The sequence below is a fragment of the Dioscorea cayenensis genome, unplaced genomic scaffold, assembly GCF_009730915.1.
Source record: "Dioscorea cayenensis subsp. rotundata cultivar TDr96_F1 unplaced genomic scaffold, TDr96_F1_v2_PseudoChromosome.rev07_lg8_w22 25.fasta BLBR01001994.1, whole genome shotgun sequence".
In the NCBI taxonomy this organism is placed as follows: Eukaryota; Viridiplantae; Streptophyta; class Magnoliopsida; order Dioscoreales; family Dioscoreaceae; genus Dioscorea; species Dioscorea cayenensis.
Window position 1 is genome coordinate 1 of NW_024088385.1, and position 13,939 is coordinate 13,939.

The following is a 13,939-nucleotide window of genomic DNA, read 5'->3' on the forward strand; positions in this document are numbered from 1 at the left end:
AGCGGATGGCGCGGAGTCCCCGGCGTTGGAGAAGCCCCATCGGGAGGATCATCGATCTATCTCGGAATTGTCGATGAAAGTCGTCAATTTGTTACAGCAGCGTGTTCATTTTCACCGGGTGCGATCATACCAGCACTAAAGCACCGGATCCCATCAGAACTCCGAAGTTAAGCGTGCTTGGGCGAGAGTAGTACTAGGATGGGTGACCTCCTGGGAAGTCCTCGTGTTGCACCCCATCTCCATTTTTTGCTCCATCGTTTCCCGTATTTGTTTTTTCTCAATATTCTTACTACTTTACAATAATAATAATAATAATAATAATAATAATAATAAATTTTATTATTATTATCAAAAAATAAAACTCCCGACTCTTGTTTCGCGGGTCCTCCTATCGTGTTTTCAAACACAAAATCCCGTTTTCAATTGAAGTTCTGTGTTGGAAGCGGATGGCGCGGGTCCCCGACGTTGGAGAAGCCCCATCAGGAGGATCATCGATCTATCTCGGAATTGTCAGTAAGTCGTCAATTTATTGCAACGCGTGTTCATTTTCACCGGGTGCGATCATACCAGCACTAAAGCACCGGATCCCATCAGAACTCCGAAGTTAAGCGTGCTTGGGCGAGAGTAGTACTAGGATGGGTGACCTCCTGGGAAGTCCTCGTGTTGCACCCCATCTCCATTTTTGCTCCATCGTTTCCCGTATTTGTTTTTTCTCAATATTCTTACTACTTTACAATAATAATAATAATAATAATAATAAATTTTATTATTATTATCAAAAAATAAAACTCCCGACTCTTGTTTCGCGGGTCCTCCTATCGTTTTTGTTTTTCAAACACAAAAATCCGTTTTTCAATTGAAGTTACTATGTTGGAAGCGGATGGCGCGGAGTCCCCGGCGTTGGAGAAGCCCCATCGGGAGGATCATCGATCTATCTCGGGATTGTCGATGAAAGTCGTCAATTTATTGCAGCGCGTGTTCATTTTCACGAGTGCGATCATACCGGCACTAAAAGCACGGATCCCATCGAACTCCGAAGTTAAGCGTGCTTGGGCGAGAGTAGTACTAGGATGGGTGACCTCTGGGAAGTCCTCGTGTTGCACCCCATCTCCATTTTTGCTCCATCGTTTCCCGTGTTGTTTTTCTCAATATTCTTACTACTTTACAATAATAATAATAATAATAATAATAATAAATTTTTATTATTATTATCAAAAATAAAACTCCGACTCTTGTTTGCGGGTCCTCCTATCGTTTTTTGTTTTTCAAACACAAAAATCCCGTTTTCAATTGAAGTTACGTGTTTGAAGCGGATGGCGCGGGTCCCGAGCGTTGGAGAAGCCCCATCAGGAGGATCATCGATCTATCTCGGAATTGTCTGTAAGTCGTCAATTTATTGCAACGCGTGTTCATTTTCACCGGGTGCGATCATACCAGCACTAAAGCACCGGATCCCATCAGAACTCCGAAGTTAAGCGTGCTTGGGCGAGAGTAGTACTAGGATGGGTGACCTCCTGGGAAGTCCTCGTGTTGCACCCCATCTCCATTTTTGCTCCATCGTTTCCCGTATTTGTTTTTTCTCAATATTCTTACTACTTTACAATAATAATAATAATAATAATAATAAAATTTTATTATTATTATCAAAAAATAAAACTCCCGACTCTTGTTTCGCGGGTCCTCCTATCGTTTTTTTTTTTCAAACACAAAATCCCGTTTTCAATTGAAGTTCTGTGTTGGAAGCGGATGGCGCGGGTCCCCGACGTTGGAGAAGCCCCATCAGGAGGATCATCGATCTATCTCGGAATTGTCGATGAAAGTCGTCAATTTATTGCAGCAGCGTGTTCATTTTTCACGGGTGCGATCATACCGGCACTAAAGCACGGATCCCATCGAACTCCGAAGTTAAGCGTGCTTGGGCGAGAGTAGTACTAGGATGGGTGACCTCACAGGGAAGTCCTCGTGTTGCACCCCATCTCCATTTTTGCTCCATCGTTTCCCGTGTTGTTTTTTTCTCAATATTCTTACTACTTTACAATAATAATAATAATAATAATAATAAATTTTTATTATTATTATCAAAAAAAATAAAACTCCGACTCTTGTTTTGCGGGTCCTCCTATCGTTTTTTTGTTTTTCAAACACAAAAATCCCGTTTTTCAATTGAAGTTACGTGTTGGAAGCGGATGGCGCGGGTCCCCGGCGTTGGAGAAGCCCCATCGGGAGGATCATCGATCTATCTCGGAATTGTCGATGAAAGTCGTCAATTTATTGCAGCAGCGTGTTCATTTTCACGGGTGCGATCATACCCGGCACTAAAGCACGGATCCCATCGAACTCCGAAGTTAAGCGTGCTTGGGCGAGAGTAGTACTAGGATGGGTGACCTCACAGGGAAGTCCTCGTGTTGCACCCCATCTCCATTTTTGCTCCATCGTTTCCCGTGTTGTTTTTTTCTCAATATTCTTACTACTTTACAATAATAATAATAATAATAATAATAATAAATTTTTATTATTATTATCAAAAAAATAAAACTCCGACTCTTGTTTTGCGGGTCCTCCTATCGTTTTTGTTTTTCAAACACAAAATCCCGTTTTTCAATTGAAGTTACGTGTTTGGAAGCGGATGGCGCGGAGTCCCCGGCGTTGGAGAAGCCCCATCGGGAGGATCATCGATCTATCTCGGAATTGTCGATGAAAGTCGTCAATTTATTGCAGCGCGTGTTCATTTTTCACAGGGTGCGATCATACCGGCACTAAAAGCACCGGATCCCATCGAACTCCGAAGTTAAAGCGTGCTTGGGCGAGAGTAGTACTAGGATGGGTGACCTCACAGGGAAAGTCCTCGTGTTGCACCCCATCTCCATTTTTGCTCCATCGTTTCCCGTGTTGTTTTTTTCTCAATATTCTTACTACTTTACAATAATAATAATAATAATAATAATAAATTTTTATTATTATTATCAAAAAAAATAAAACTCCGACTCTTGTTTTGCGGGTCCTCCTATCGTTTTTTTGTTTTTCAAACACAAAATCCGTTTTTCAATTGAAGTTCTGTGTTGGAAGCGGATGGCGCGGGTCCCCGACGTTGGAGAAGCCCCATCAGGAGGATCATCGATCTATCTCGGAATTGTCGATGAAGTCGTCAATTTATTGCAGCGCGTGTTCATTTTCACAGGGTGCGATCATACCGACACTAAAAGCACCGGATCCCATCGGAACTCCGAAGTTAAGCGTGCTTGGGCGAGAGTAGTACTAGGATGGGTGACCTCTGCAGGAAGTCCTCGTGTTGCACCCCATCTCCATTTTTGCTCCATCGTTTCCCGTGTTGTTTTTTTCTCAATATTCTTACTACTTTACAATAATAATAATAATAATAATAATAATAAATTTTTATTATTATTATCAAAAAAATAAAACTCCCGACTCTTGTTTTCGCGGGTCCTCCTATCGTTTTTTTGTTTTTCAAACACAAAATCCCGTTTTTCAATTGAAGTTACGTGTTGGAAGCGGATGGCGCGGGTCCCCGGCGTTGGAGAAGCCCCATCGGGAGGATCATCGATCTATCTCGGAGTGTCGATGAAAGTCGTCAATTTATTGCAGCGCGTGTTCATTTTTCACCGGGTGCGATCATACCGGCACTAAAAGCACCGGATCCCATCGAACTCCGAAGTTAAGCGTGCTTGGGCGAGAGTAGTACTAGGATGGGTGACCTCACAGGAAGTCCTCGTGTTGCACCCCATCTCCATTTTTGCTCCATCGTTTCCCGTGTTGTTTTTCTCAATATTCTTACTACTTTACAATAATAATAATAATAATAATAATAAATTTTATTATTATTATCAAAAAAATAAAACTCCGACTCTTGTTTTCGCGGGTCCTCCTATCGTTTTTTGTTTTTCAAACACAAAATCCCGTTTTTCAATTGAAGTTACGTGTTGGAAGCGGATGGCGCGGGTCCCCGGCGTTGGAGAAGCCCCATCGGGAGGATCATCGATCTATCTCGGAATTGTCGATGAAAGTCGTCAATTTATTGCAGCAGCGTGTTCATTTTCACGGGTGCGATCATACCGGCACTAAAAGCACGGATCCCATCGAACTCCGAAGTTAAGCGTGCTTGGGCGAGAGTAGTACTAGGATGGGTGACCTCACGGGAAGTCCTCGTGTTGCACCCCATCTCCATTTTTGCTCCATCGTTTCCCGTATTTGTTTTTTTCTCAATATTCTTACTACTTTACAATAATAATAATAATAATAATAATAATAAATTTTTATTATTATTATCAAAAAAATAAAACTCCGACTCTTGTTTTCGCGGGTCCTCCTATCGTTTTTGTTTTTCAAACACAAAATCCCGTTTTTCAATTGAAGTTACGTGTTGGAAGCGGATGGCGCGGGTCCCCGGCGTTGGAGAAGCCCCATCGGGGAGGATCGTCGATCTATCTCGGGATTGTCGATGAAAGTCGTCAATTTATTGCAGCAGCGTGTTCATTTTCACAGGGATGCGATCATACCAGCACTAAAGCACCGGATCCCATCAGAACTCCGAAGTTAAGCGTGCTTGGGCGAGAGTAGTACTAGGATGGGTGACCTCCTGGGAAGTCCTCGTGTTGCACCCCATCTCCATTTTTGCTCCATCGTTTCCCGTATTTGTTTTTTCTCAATATTCTTACTACTTTACAATAATAATAATAATAATAATAATAAATTTTATTATTATTATCAAAAAATAAAACTCCCGACTCTTGTTTCGCGGGTCCTCCTATCGTTTTTTGTTTTCAAACACAAAATCCCGTTTTCAATTGAAGTTCTGTGTTGGAAGCGGATGGCGCGGGTCCCCGACGTTGGAGAAGCCCCATCAGGAGGATCATCGATCTATCTCGGAATTGTCAGTAAGTCGTCAATTTATTGCAACGCGTGTTCATTTTCACCGGGTGCGATCATACCAGCACTAAAGCACCGGATCCCATCAGAACTCCGAAGTTAAGCGTGCTTGGGCGAGAGTAGTACTAGGATGGGTGACCTCCTGGGAAGTCCTCGTGTTGCACCCCATCTCCATTTTTGCTCCATCGTTTCCCGTGTTTGTTTTTTTCTCAATATTCTTACTACTTTACAATAATAATAATAATAATAATAATAATAAATTTTTATTATTATTATCAAAAAAATAAAACTCCCGACTCTTGTTTTCGCGGGTCCTCCTATCGTTTTTGTTTTTCAAACACAAAATCCCGTTTTTCAATTGAAGTTACGTATTTGGAGCGGATGGCGCGGGTCCCCGGCGTTGGAGAAGCCCCATCGGGGAGGATCATCGATCTATCTCGGGAATTGTCGATGAAAGTCGTCAATTTATTGCAGCAGCGTGTTCATTTTCACAGGGTGCGATCATACCGGCACTAAAACGCCGGATCCCATCGAACTCCGAGTTAAGCGTGCTTGGGCGAGAGTAGTACTAGGATGGGTGACCTCACAGGGAAGTCCTCGTGTTGCACCCCATCTCCATTTTGCTCCATCGTTTCCCGTGTTTGTTTTTCTCAATATTCTTACTACTTTACAATAATAATAATAATAATAATAATAAATTTTTATTATTATTATCAAAAAAATAAAACTCCCAGACTCTTGTTTTCGCGGGTCCTCCTATCGTTTTTGTTTTTCAAACACAAAATCCCGTTTTTCAATTGAAGTTACGATGTTGGAAGCGGATGGCGCGGGTCCCCGGCGTTGGAGAAGCCCCATCGGGAGGATCATCGATCTATCTCGGAATTGTCGATGAAAGTCGTCAATTTATTGCAGCGCGTGTTCATTTTCACCGGGATGCGATCATACCAGCACTAAAAGCACGGATCCCATCGAACTCCGAAGTTAAGCGTGCTTGGGCGAGAGTAGTACTAGGATGGGTGACCTCACAGGGAAGTCCTCGTGTTGCACCCCATCTCCATTTTTGCTCCATCGTTTCCCGTGTTTGTTTTTTTCTCAATATTCTTACTACTTTACAATAATAATAATAATAATAATAATAATAAATTTTTATTATTATTATCAAAAAAAATAAAACTCCGAGCTCTTGTTTTGCGGGTCCTCCTATCGTGTTTTTCAAACACAAAATCCCGTTTTCAATTGAAGTTCTGTGTTGGAAGCGGATGGCGCGGGTCCCCGGCGTTGGAGAAGCCCCATCAGGAGGATCATCGATCTATCTCGGAATTGTCGATGAAAGTCGTCAATTTATTGCAGCGCGTGTTCATTTTCACGGGTGCGATCATACCGGCACTAAAAGCACGGATCCCATCGAACTCGAAGTTAAGCGTGCTTGGGCGAGAGTAGTACTAGGATGGGTGACCTCTGAGGAAGTCCTCGTGTTGCACCCCATCTCCATTTTTGCTCCATCGTTTCCCGTGTTTGTTTTTCTCAATATTCTTACTACTTTACAATAATAATAATAATAATAATAATAAAATTTTTATTATTATTATCAAAAAAATAAAACTCCCGACTCTTGTTTTAGCGGGTCCTCCTATCGTTTTTGTTTTCAAACACAAAATCCCGTTTTCAATTGAAGTTATGTGTTGGAAGCGGATGGCGCGAGTCCCCGACGTTGGAGAAGCCCCATCAGGAGGATCATCGATCTATCTCGGAATTGTCACTAAGTCGTCAATTTATTGCAACGCGTGTTCATTTTCACCGGGTGCGATCATACCAGCACTAAAGCACCGGATCCCATCAGAACTCCGAAGTTAAGCGTGCTTGGGCGAGAGTAGTACTAGGATGGGTGACCTCCTGGGAAGTCCTCGTGTTGCACCCCATCTCCATTTTTGCTCCATCGTTTCCCGTGTTTGTTTTTTCTCAATATTCTTACTACTTTACAATAATAATAATAATAATAATAATAATAAATTTTATTATTATTATCAAAAAATAAAACTCCCGACTCTTGTTTCGCGGGTCCTCCTATCGTTTTTTTTTTTTTCAAACACAAAATCCGTTTTTCAATTGAAGTTACGTGTTTGAAGCGGATGGCGCGGGTCCCCGGCGTTGGAGAAGCCCCATCGGGAGGATCAGCCGATCTATCTCGGAATTGTCGATGAAAGTCGTCAATTTATTGCAGCAGCGTGTTCATTTTTCACGGGTGCGATCATACCGGCACTAAAGCACCGGATCCCATCGAACTCGAGTTAAGCGTGCTTGGGCGAGAGTAGTACTAGGATGGGTGACCTCACGGGAAGTCCTCAGTGTTGCACCCCATCTCCATTTTTTGCTCCATCGTTTCCCGTGTTTGTTTTTCTCAATATTCTTACTACTTTACAATAATAATAATAATAATAATAATAATAAATTTTTATTATTATTATCAAAAATAAAAACTCCGACTCTTGTTTTGGCGGGTCCTCCTATCGTTTTTGCTTTCAAACACAAAATCCCGTTTTTCAATTGAAGTTACGGTGTTGGAAGCGGATGGCGCGAGTCCCCGGCGTTGGAGAAGCCCCGTCGGGAGGATCATCGATCTATCTCGGAATTGTCGATGAAGTCGTCAATTTATTACAGCAGCGTGTTCATTTTCACCGGTGCGATCATACCGGCACTAAAAGCACGGATCCCATCGAACTCCGAAGTTAAGCGTGCTTGGGCGAGAGTAGTACTAGGATGGGTGACCTCATGGGAAATCCTCGTGTTGCACCCCATCTCCATTTTTGCTCCATCGTTTCCCGTGTTGTTTTTATCAATATTCTTACTACTTTACAATAATAATAATAATAATAATAATAATAAATTTTATTATTATTATCAAAAAATAAAACTCCCGACTCTTGTTTTGCGGGTCCTCCTATCGTTTTTTTCAAACACAAAATCCCGTTTTTCAATTGAAGTTACGTGTTGGAGGCGGATGGCGCGGGTCCCCGGCGTTGGAGAAGCCCCTATCGGGAGGATCGCTCGATCTATCTCGGAGTGTCGATGAAGTCGTCAATTTATTGCAGCAGCGTGTTCATTTTCACGGGTGCGATCATACCAACACTAAAGCACGGATCCCATCGAACTCCGAGTTAAGCGTGCTTGGGCGAGAGTAGTACTAGGATGGGTGACCTCACAGGGAATTCCTCGTGTTGCACCCCATCTCCATTGCTCCATCGTTTCCCGTGTTTGTTTTTCTCAATATTCTTACTACTTTACAATAATAATAATAATAATAATAGTAATAAATTTTTATTATTATTATCAAAAAAATAAAACTCCCGACTCTTGTTTCGCGGGTCCTCCTGTCGTGTTTTTCAAACACAAAATCCGTTTTTCAATTGAAGTTACGTGTTGGAGGCGGATGGCGCGGGTCCCCGGCGTTGGAGAAGCCCCATCGGGGAGTATCGTCGATCTATCTCGGAATTGTCGATGAAAGTCGTCAATTTATTGCAACCCGTGTTCATTTTCACAGGGTGCGATCATACCGACACTAAAAGCACGGATCCCATCGAACTCCGAAGTTAAGCGTGCTTGGGCGAGAGTAGTACTAGGATGGGTGACCTCTACAGGAAGTCCTCGTGTTGCACCCCATCTCCATTTTTGCTCCATCGTTTCCCGTATTTGTTTTTCTCAATATTCTTACTACTTTACAATAATAATAATAATAATAATAATAATAAATTTTTATTATTATTATCAAAAATAAAACTCCAGACTCTTGTTTGCGGGTCCTCCTATCGTTTTCAAACACAACATCCGTTTTCAATTGAAGTTTTTGTGTTGGAAGCGGATGGCGCGGGTCCCCGACGTTGGAGAAGCCCCATCGGGAGGATCGTCGATCTATCTCGGGAATTGTCGATGAAAGTCGTCAATTTGTTGCGCAGCGTGTTCATTTTCACAGGGTGCGATCATACCGGCACTAAAGCACCGGATCCCATCGAACTCCGAAGTTAAGCGTGCTTGGGCGAGAGTAGTACTAGGATGGGTGACCTCTGAGGAAGTCCTCGTGTTGCACCCCATCTCCATTTTTGCTCCATCGTTTCCCGTGTTTGTTTTTCTCAATATTCTTACTACTTTACAATAATAATAATAATAATAATAATAAAAATTTTATTATTATTATCAAAAATAAAAACTCCGACTCTTGTTTGCAGGGTCCTCCTATCGTTTTTTGTTTTTCAAACACAAAATCTCGTTTTTCAATTGAAGTTACGTATTTGGAAGCGGATGGCGCGGAGTCCCCGGCGTTGGAGAAGCCCCATGGGAGGATCATCGATCTATCTCGGAATTGTCGATGAAGTCGTCAATTTATTGCAGCGCGTGTTCATTTTTCACAGGGTGCGATCATACCGGCACTAAAACGCCGGATCCCGCCGAACTCCGAAGTTAAGCGTGCTTGGGCGAGAGTAGTACTAGGATGGGTGACCTCACGGGAAGTCCTCTGTTGCACCCCATCTCCATTTTTGCTCCATGCGTTTCCCGTGTTTGTTTTTCTCAATATTCTTACTACTTTACAATAATAATAATAATAATAATAATAATAAATTTTTATTATTATTATCAAAAAAATAAAACTCCCGACTCTTGTTTGGCGGGTCCTCCCTATCGTTTTTGTTTTCAAACACAAAATCCCGTTTTTCAATTCAAGTTATGTGTTTTGAAGCGGATGGCGCGGGTCCCCGAGCGTTGGAAGCCCCATCGGGAGGATCATCGATCTATCTCGGGATTGTCGATGAAAGTCGTCAATTTATTGCAGCGTGTTCATTTTCACCAGGGTGCGATCATGACCGGCACTAAAAGCTGCGGATCCCATCAGAACTCCGAAGTTAAGCGTGCTTGGGCGAGAGTAGTACTAGGATGGGTGACCTCCTGGGAAGTCCTCGTGTTGCACCCCATCTCCATTTTTTGCTCCATCGTTTCCCGTATTTGTTTTTTCTCAATATTCTTACTACTTTACAATAATAATAATAATAATAATAATAATAATAAATTTTATTATTATTATCAAAAAATAAAACTCCCGACTCTTGTTTCGCGGGTCCTCCTATCGTTTTTTTTTCAAACACAAAATCCCGTTTTCAATTGAAGTTCTGTGTTGGAAGCGGATGGCGCGGGTCCCCGACGTTGGAGAAGCCCCATCAGGAGGATCATCGATCTATCTCGGAATTGTCATTAAGTCGTCAATTTATTGCAACGCGTGTTCATTTTCACCGGTGCGATCATACCAGCACTAAAGCACCGGATCCCATCAGAACTCCGAAGTTAAGCGTGCTTGGGCGAGAGTAGTACTAGGATGGGTGACCTCCTAGGAAGTCCTCGTGTTGCACCCCATCTCCATTTTTGCTCCATCGTTTCCCGTATTTGTTTTTTCTCAATATTCTTACTACTTTACAATAATAATAATAATAATAATAATAATAATAAATTTTATTATTATTATCAAAAAATAAAACTCCCGACTCTTGTTTCGCGGGTCCTCCTATCGTTTTCAAACACAAAATCCCGTTTTCAATTGAAGTTTTGTGTTGGAAGCGGATGGCGCGGGTCCCCGACGTTGGAGAAGCCCCATCAGGAGGATCATCGATCTATCTCGGAGTGTCGATGAAAGTCGTCAATTTATTGCAGCAGCGTGTTCATTTTCACCGAGTGCGATCATACCAGCACTAAAGCACGGATCCCATCAGAACTCCGAAGTTAAGCGTGCTTGGGCGAGAGTAGTACTAGGATGGGTGACCTCTGAGGAAGTCCTCGTGTTGCACCCCATCTCCATTTTTGCTCCATCGTTTCCCGTGTTGTTTTTCTCAATATTCTTACTACTTTACAATAATAATAATAATAATAATAATAATAATAAATTTTATTATTATTATCAAAAAATAAAACTCCCGACTCTTGTTTCGCGGGTCCTCCTATCGTTTTTTTTTTTTCAAACACAAAATCCCGTTTTCAATTGAAGTTCTGTGTTTGAAGCGGATGGCGCGGGTCCCCGACGTTGGAGAAGCCCCATCAGGAGGATCATCGATCTATCTCGGAATTGTCAGTAAGTCGTCAATTTATTGCAACGCGTGTTCATTTTCACCGAGTGCGATCATACCAGCACTAAAGCACCGGATCCCATCAGAACTCCGAAGTTAAGCGTGCTTGGGCGAGAGTAGTACTAGGATGGGTGACCTCCTGAGGAAGTCCTCGTGTTGCACCCCATCTCCATTTTGCTCCATGCGTTTCCCGTGTTGTTTTTTTCTCAATATTCTTACTACTTTACAATAATAATAATAATAATAATAATAAATTTTATTAATATTATCAAAAATAAAACTCCGACTCTTGTTTAGCGGGTCCTCCTATCCTGTTTTTCAAACACAAAATCCCGTTTTCAATTGAAGTTACATGTTGGAAGCGGATGGCGCGGAGTCCCGAGGCGTTGGAGAAGCCCCGATCGGGGAGGATCATCGATCTATCTCGGAATTGTCGATGAAGTTGTTAATTTATTCGCAGCGTGTTCATTTTTCATAGGAGTGCGATCATACGTGACACTAAAAGCACGGATCCGTCGGAACTCCGAAGTTAAGCGTGCTTGGGCGAGGTAGTACTAGGATGGGTGACCTCACAGGAAGTCCTCGTGTTGCACCCCATCTCCATTTATTTATTTATTTTGCTCCATCGTTTCCCGTATTTGTTTTTTCTCAATATTCTTACTACTTTACTAATAATAATAATAATAGTAATAAATTTTTATTATTATTATCAAAAATAAAACTCCGACTCTTGTTTGTGGTCCTCCCTATCGTGGTTTCAAACACAAAAATCCCGTTTTCAATTGAAGTTTTTGTGTTGGAGGCGGATGGCGTTGAGTCCCCGGCGTTGGAGAGCCCCATCGGGGAGGATCATCGATCTATCTCGGGTGTCGATAAGTCGTCAATTTTATTTACCTAGCGTGTTCATTTTTCATAGGGTGCGATCATACCGGCACTAAAAGCATCGGATCCCATCGAACTCCGAAGTTAAGCGTGCTTGGGCGAGAGTAGTACTAGGATGGGTGACCTCACAGGGAAGTAGTCGTGTTGCACCCCATCTCCATTTTTGCTCCATGCGTTTCACGACACGTCCGAATATGCGTGCGTGAATCGCAGAGTGTCTGCAGTGTCGAGTAATAATTACCGGTGAGTCGGGTGGTCGAATCCACAAGGCGGAAGTACTAGTAATAACCACTTCTCAATTATCTAGTCGGAATCAATTAAGATAATGGGTGAACTAATTGCAAGACAAAGCAAATAAGTATGCAAGAAATAAAAGTAGAAGAGTCTCAGATCACTAAGGATGAGGTATTCGGGGCAATGATCCCCCTAAGATCTTCTTTAGCGCTCAAGATTCACTAAATGCTCATAGAATCGAGTCTAATGAGTCGAGGAGTAGTCAACGATAGCCAATTCTTGTCTCCAAGCAAAAGGCACTAGTCCCCTCGAGGTCCCGGTGGAGAAATCGAGCAATCTCAACACTTCACACCCCATATGACCGCAATATGCTCTAAAGAAACCTAAGAGTGAAACCCGATTCCTAAATGTAGATCAACCCCTAATTCGGCGAAGGATCCTAACCCCCTACAAGGTCCGGCGAATCGAAACAATCTCACGCCTCACACCCGAATATGGTTGCAAAGAGCATATGGAATACGGAGATAGGAAACACTCAATCGAAAGGGAAAGGGGACATTCCTCCATCTCAAGGCTCACCCTCTCAACCCTCTTTAATCTTGGAAATCCAACTCTAATGGAAACTTCACACATTAAAGTATTAAATCATGCAATGTAATCAACCACAAGGATTAACAACACTAGCAAGCAATTAAATCACAAAGATTAAAACTCAAGACAACTCGGATTAACTAGAAACATTAAGAGAATCAATCAAAAATATAAATCTTAGGGTTCACATGCCCAAATACCTACTAGGGTTTAGCCCTCCATGGGCCCTAGTTACAAAACAATAATCAATACAATGAAAAGCAATAAAACCCATAGAAAAACCCCCTCGAATTCGTGCGGATTGGCCTTGATTGGTAGTTCTCGTCTTGAAGATTCCTCTCCGAAGCTAGGTTGCCAATGGCTCCCCAAAATGCTATGGCGTCGAAGGAATCTATCAAAGTTGGTGAAGAACTCCCTATCAATTGGCGAAGACCTTCTCCTCAAACCCTAGCCGTCTCTCTCTCAATGTCTATGCTCAAAACTCCGCAAAAAGTCCCTTTAGAATCGGCCAAAAGGTGTATTTATAGCCTCAAAGCAGCGTCATCACGTGCCCCGCAGCGCCCGGCGTGGATATTCCATCTTGCGCGTGAGTGCGAGAATTCCCACGCGGCCGCGCGGACCTCAGCCGGCGGCGTGAGCGATGAGTCGCTACTGATGATTAGGTCTACGGTGATTCGCTTTACGATAAATCCGCTCTGATATTCTGCTTTTGCTGTGATGAAAATTCTCCTCTTAAGGCCCACACGATCGGGCACTGCGATCATATGGTGAAGCTATCCGGCTTTTTCCTTCATCAATGCGTCTTGAAAAGTCTTGAAATCTTTACAAGGAGGAGGGATGTGGAGACATGAGCTGCCTTTGTGCCCTTCCATTAATAACTTGGCTTGCAAAAACTATGGAAGTTGGCACACATCTCCTCATACATGAACCCCTCTTGTATCTTCCAACTTGAGTTTGTACAAGAACTCCCAATATTATGCCATAATAGCCTATCTTACGCTCCCTTTTTGAAATCCCAATGCCTTCACAACCTACATGCATAAAAGAACACCCAATACGAAATGAGACATAAACCATATAAAAATATGATGCTCAATGTATGTAAAACAAAGCATAAAAAAACATGTTCACTCAAAGCACTTATCATTTCCACGTATTTGTTTTTCTCAATATTCTTACTACTTTACAATAATAATAATAATAATAATAATAATAATAAATTTTATTATTATTATCAAAAATAAAAC

At 42.2% G+C, this 13,939-nt stretch overlaps 23 non-coding genes and 5 pseudogenes across 23 annotated transcripts; all 28 read left to right on the top strand.

Annotated features, from left to right (window-relative positions):
• Nucleotides 1-116: 116 nt before the first annotated feature.
• Nucleotides 117-235, top strand: LOC120257264. Its single transcript, XR_005535609.1, has one exon. It is a non-coding gene; the product is annotated as a 5S ribosomal RNA (ribosomal RNA).
• A 318-nt stretch (nt 236-553) lies between these two features.
• On the top strand, nt 554-672 carry LOC120257276. The gene has a single exon (XR_005535620.1). It is a non-coding gene; the product is annotated as a 5S ribosomal RNA (ribosomal RNA).
• Nucleotides 673-989: 317 nt separating this feature from the next.
• LOC120257280 lies at nt 990-1,106 on the top strand. The gene has a single exon (XR_005535624.1). It is a non-coding gene; the product is annotated as a 5S ribosomal RNA (ribosomal RNA).
• Nucleotides 1,107-1,420: 314 nt separating this feature from the next.
• LOC120257288 lies at nt 1,421-1,539 on the top strand. The gene has a single exon (XR_005535629.1). It is a non-coding gene; the product is annotated as a 5S ribosomal RNA (ribosomal RNA).
• A 317-nt stretch (nt 1,540-1,856) lies between these two features.
• LOC120257275 lies at nt 1,857-1,974 on the top strand. The gene has a single exon (XR_005535619.1). It is a non-coding gene; the product is annotated as a 5S ribosomal RNA (ribosomal RNA).
• A 321-nt stretch (nt 1,975-2,295) lies between these two features.
• Nucleotides 2,296-2,414, top strand: LOC120257281. The gene has a single exon (XR_005535625.1). It is a non-coding gene; the product is annotated as a 5S ribosomal RNA (ribosomal RNA).
• A 323-nt stretch (nt 2,415-2,737) lies between these two features.
• On the top strand, nt 2,738-2,859 carry LOC120257282. The gene has a single exon (XR_005535626.1). It is a non-coding gene; the product is annotated as a 5S ribosomal RNA (ribosomal RNA).
• A 318-nt stretch (nt 2,860-3,177) lies between these two features.
• Nucleotides 3,178-3,298, top strand: LOC120257274. The gene has a single exon (XR_005535618.1). It is a non-coding gene; the product is annotated as a 5S ribosomal RNA (ribosomal RNA).
• Nucleotides 3,299-3,622: 324 nt separating this feature from the next.
• LOC120257270 lies at nt 3,623-3,741 on the top strand. Its single transcript, XR_005535614.1, has one exon. It is a non-coding gene; the product is annotated as a 5S ribosomal RNA (ribosomal RNA).
• A 316-nt stretch (nt 3,742-4,057) lies between these two features.
• LOC120257273 lies at nt 4,058-4,175 on the top strand. The gene has a single exon (XR_005535617.1). It is a non-coding gene; the product is annotated as a 5S ribosomal RNA (ribosomal RNA).
• Nucleotides 4,176-4,500: 325 nt separating this feature from the next.
• LOC120257265 lies at nt 4,501-4,619 on the top strand. The gene has a single exon (XR_005535610.1). It is a non-coding gene; the product is annotated as a 5S ribosomal RNA (ribosomal RNA).
• Nucleotides 4,620-4,932: 313 nt separating this feature from the next.
• LOC120257292 lies at nt 4,933-5,051 on the top strand. The gene has a single exon (XR_005535631.1). It is a non-coding gene; the product is annotated as a 5S ribosomal RNA (ribosomal RNA).
• Nucleotides 5,052-5,377: 326 nt separating this feature from the next.
• On the top strand, nt 5,378-5,495 carry LOC120257279. Its single transcript, XR_005535623.1, has one exon. It is a non-coding gene; the product is annotated as a 5S ribosomal RNA (ribosomal RNA).
• A 320-nt stretch (nt 5,496-5,815) lies between these two features.
• Nucleotides 5,816-5,934, top strand: LOC120257284. Its single transcript, XR_005535627.1, has one exon. It is a non-coding gene; the product is annotated as a 5S ribosomal RNA (ribosomal RNA).
• Nucleotides 5,935-6,251: 317 nt separating this feature from the next.
• On the top strand, nt 6,252-6,368 carry LOC120257287 (annotated as a pseudogene).
• Nucleotides 6,369-6,683: 315 nt separating this feature from the next.
• LOC120257293 lies at nt 6,684-6,802 on the top strand. The gene has a single exon (XR_005535632.1). It is a non-coding gene; the product is annotated as a 5S ribosomal RNA (ribosomal RNA).
• Nucleotides 6,803-7,124: 322 nt separating this feature from the next.
• On the top strand, nt 7,125-7,241 carry LOC120257289 (annotated as a pseudogene).
• Nucleotides 7,242-7,560: 319 nt separating this feature from the next.
• Nucleotides 7,561-7,678, top strand: LOC120257277. Its single transcript, XR_005535621.1, has one exon. It is a non-coding gene; the product is annotated as a 5S ribosomal RNA (ribosomal RNA).
• Nucleotides 7,679-7,991: 313 nt separating this feature from the next.
• On the top strand, nt 7,992-8,108 carry LOC120257286 (annotated as a pseudogene).
• Nucleotides 8,109-8,421: 313 nt separating this feature from the next.
• On the top strand, nt 8,422-8,540 carry LOC120257290 (annotated as a pseudogene).
• Nucleotides 8,541-8,850: 310 nt separating this feature from the next.
• LOC120257269 lies at nt 8,851-8,968 on the top strand. The gene has a single exon (XR_005535613.1). It is a non-coding gene; the product is annotated as a 5S ribosomal RNA (ribosomal RNA).
• Nucleotides 8,969-9,286: 318 nt separating this feature from the next.
• Nucleotides 9,287-9,403, top strand: LOC120257278. The gene has a single exon (XR_005535622.1). It is a non-coding gene; the product is annotated as a 5S ribosomal RNA (ribosomal RNA).
• Nucleotides 9,404-9,723: 320 nt separating this feature from the next.
• On the top strand, nt 9,724-9,844 carry LOC120257272. The gene has a single exon (XR_005535616.1). It is a non-coding gene; the product is annotated as a 5S ribosomal RNA (ribosomal RNA).
• Nucleotides 9,845-10,161: 317 nt separating this feature from the next.
• On the top strand, nt 10,162-10,280 carry LOC120257266. The gene has a single exon (XR_005535611.1). It is a non-coding gene; the product is annotated as a 5S ribosomal RNA (ribosomal RNA).
• Nucleotides 10,281-10,594: 314 nt separating this feature from the next.
• On the top strand, nt 10,595-10,712 carry LOC120257271. The gene has a single exon (XR_005535615.1). It is a non-coding gene; the product is annotated as a 5S ribosomal RNA (ribosomal RNA).
• A 318-nt stretch (nt 10,713-11,030) lies between these two features.
• Nucleotides 11,031-11,150, top strand: LOC120257268. Its single transcript, XR_005535612.1, has one exon. It is a non-coding gene; the product is annotated as a 5S ribosomal RNA (ribosomal RNA).
• A 313-nt stretch (nt 11,151-11,463) lies between these two features.
• LOC120257291 lies at nt 11,464-11,581 on the top strand (annotated as a pseudogene).
• Nucleotides 11,582-11,900: 319 nt separating this feature from the next.
• LOC120257285 lies at nt 11,901-12,020 on the top strand. The gene has a single exon (XR_005535628.1). It is a non-coding gene; the product is annotated as a 5S ribosomal RNA (ribosomal RNA).
• The last annotated feature ends 1,919 nt before the right edge of the window (nt 12,021-13,939 follow it).